Source organism: Pinus tabuliformis, chromosome 1_1 (assembly GCF_031772625.1).
Source record: "Pinus tabuliformis cultivar Carrire ecotype Pingquan chromosome 1_1, CPIR1, whole genome shotgun sequence".
Taxonomy (NCBI): Eukaryota; Viridiplantae; Streptophyta; class Pinopsida; order Pinales; family Pinaceae; genus Pinus; species Pinus tabuliformis.
The window spans coordinates 267580614-267583703 of NC_142297.1; positions in this window are offsets into that span (position 1 = coordinate 267580614).

The window sequence follows — 3090 nt, forward strand, 5'->3', positions numbered from 1 at the left end:
TCATCATCAAACACACAACAATGTGGTGTAAATTGCTAAAACCCCTGTTAGTGTTCGTTAGCAGCAAATGAGGAACTAAAAACACATATGAGGGCCAAGAATATCTCAGATTAGTTTGTATCATCTGTAGATAATAATATTTGAGAGGGAGCGGCTTTAAGCATATTGTTTTCTAGTTAGTTCCAGTATAGGGTCTAAACGTTGTACTTTGTCTTTGATTGATAGTTAAGATTGTACGATGTAGTTGGTTCTCTGTTTCAACCAAGACAGCTGAGGTTTACTTGGATTCATCTTTGTTCTAGAACTGATCTGATGCCATAGAATAGTGGGCAATGGATTATATGGTTTGATATTGAAGAATGTATTTTTCAAATATTTATTCATTTTTAAGTGGCATTCTTGTCATGGACAAAATTATGGCACGTCTTAATTGAATCTCATATTTTTTAAAATGTGAAGTGGTCAATATCAAATAATTGTGTCATGTAGGAGCACTGGTAGTTATTAATATTTTAGGCATATAAGTGCCTATGAAAATGGTAAATGTATGTTGTTTGTTCATTTCATAAAATACAATTTTAAGTGCCTAGGAAAATATTAAATATACGTTGTTCGTTTGTTTCATAAATTACAATTATAACTATGTTTAGAAATCACTGACCCCATCTTTGATGACTCCATTACATCCAAAATGTTATTTCTACAATGCGTTAAATAACATGCATGTTTTGACCTAACCCTGAATCATCTAAATTTGAGATTTTTTTTAGAAGTCTTTGTTCTAGGTTTTTATTTAAATTTTAGTGAATGCAGTTTTAACGTTGTTAAACTTTTGTGTCACAGAACTCGCTTAGCACACGATTCATCATCCTTCCTTTGATACATTTAGCTGTCTGGTAATATTTCTCTGATTGTATAAAGAGAACATTACTGTTGGATGCCCAAGCTCTTCTTCTTAGACAATGTTGCGAGCTAAAGAGACAATGTCCCGGTCCCTTGTTGCAAAAGTTCCATTGGAAAGGAATTTTGATTGTTACGAGGTGTCATCTATCTCACCAAGAGAAGAATATATTTTGTGCGATATTTGTAGATTGCCAGAATCTACTCGATGAAACACGATTTATGTTTGCAATTACTACTCAGTAATCTAGTTATTCCTTCCTCTATTTTAATTTTATTTTTCTATTTACTGCAGTATTGTTATAGTGGATTATAGTGGGTATCTTAAAATTTTCATGTCAACATTATATTGCAGGTAGCAGTTCACCAAGATTACTATGGTATTTTAAGGAATTCTTTTGGAGGATGGTATTGTCAGCCATGTGAAGCTTTAAACTAGCAATACCAACTCCAAGGCATGAGGCATCCAAATGTAGCTAGCCATGGTATGCCAAGTTGTGGTATGAACTGTGCTCTATGTGGTGGTTTGAATGGTGATTTTAAGAGGACTACTGATGTCCAGTGAGTTCATATATTTATCACTGAGGTAAAAATCATTGATTGAATGGTGTTCACTTCAATAAAATACAAGAAGTTAATTATGCAAAATCGTATTGTTGATTTTAGCTTGTGTGTTAATGATTCGTTGAGGAGCAATATATTTTCTCCGTTATGGTATCTTCATTTCCTTTGTGAACCTGCAGTGGATGTTGAAGAATACGTTTAGGAGGGGTCAAATGGAGCTTTTTAAAGGGCTGGTATGTTTAAATTGAGATGTTGCTTCACTACTAGTGATGCATATAAGTTTGAGCATGTTGAACTGTTTTGTTTTACTTGTTTTGTTCATGATTGTTGCATTTGGATTCTGTCTAGTGAGATGTTGTTAAAGACCTCTATTATCATCCCCAAAGCCCAACCAGTCTTTTTGAGAAGACACGGGTAATGCAAAATTGTATTTTCTTGGTAGTGCCAGCCTTGGCGTTGGCAAGAACTATTGTTATCTAGTTTGATGCCCCATTATTCTCTTTTATTTCTAGTATCTTGTCACCTAGAGATGGAGGACACAATTACCACTATAGAAGAAATTTTTTCCTAAATTTTGTTTCTTCTTTCTCTTTGACGAAAGGAGGGTCATCGACAAGTAGCAACAGGAACCACCAGAAAGCTCTTGAATATGTAAACTCCATTCCATAACCGTTCTATGAGAAGAGTGAAGATAGAAAGACTAGGCAAGAAAACCAGCCCTCAAGGCATTGCGTTGCAGAACGAGCAGATCTTCTCCTACAATGGGACCAAAACAAGAGGCCTCGTGGTTATAGAGCAGAATACAGAAGTGTGGTTGAAGAATCTTCTATTCAGGCTAAGAAAAATATTCGGATCGATAGACATAATTGGTAATTAAAAGTATTAAAGGAATTAAAAACTTAATTTTATGAATCTAGGTTTAATAAGCAAAGTATAAAAATAAATAGAGATGTTTAAAAAATGATATACTATTATCATAATTTTGATTTATTTATTACTATTATGTTTATGTTTATAATTCTATGTTTCCCTAATATTATAAATCTGTTCCATCTAGTAAACTACAAATGCACCTAACTACACTTTATATAATCAATAGAAAAAAAACAAAAATTGTGAAGGATGGTGGGTTTATAATCAATTCCTATAGAAAACCCAGTCCATCATGTTGTTCAGTTTGTAGTTTTCTTATACAAATGATTCTGTCTTTGCAAATTTCAGTTTTTCTAGATAAATTGGTATTATGTTGAGAAAGAAAAGGTGCACCTTGCATTGAAATTGAGTATCTGAGAGCTAATTTTTTCTATATTGTGCTGGAATGAGCAAAATAATGCTTAAATTGTTGGTGATGTTTATAACAGGAAATGCAACATCTCTAGCACTCTACTTATCCCCTATGTAAGTATAGGGCACCCTTTGCTACCAGTGTTATTGTTTCTTTTCTTTGTTTTTTCTTGTGGCAGGCTACTTCCTTTTTGAATGTTTACTTTATTTCTGAGTGAAATTCTATGTAGTTTTGATTGATTTGACAGGCCTGATACTGAAATTATGAATTGCGGGTCAACATTCTGGAGAATATACAAGTTCAAGTCCACGAAACAGTACTCTGGCCTTCCTTATGTGTTC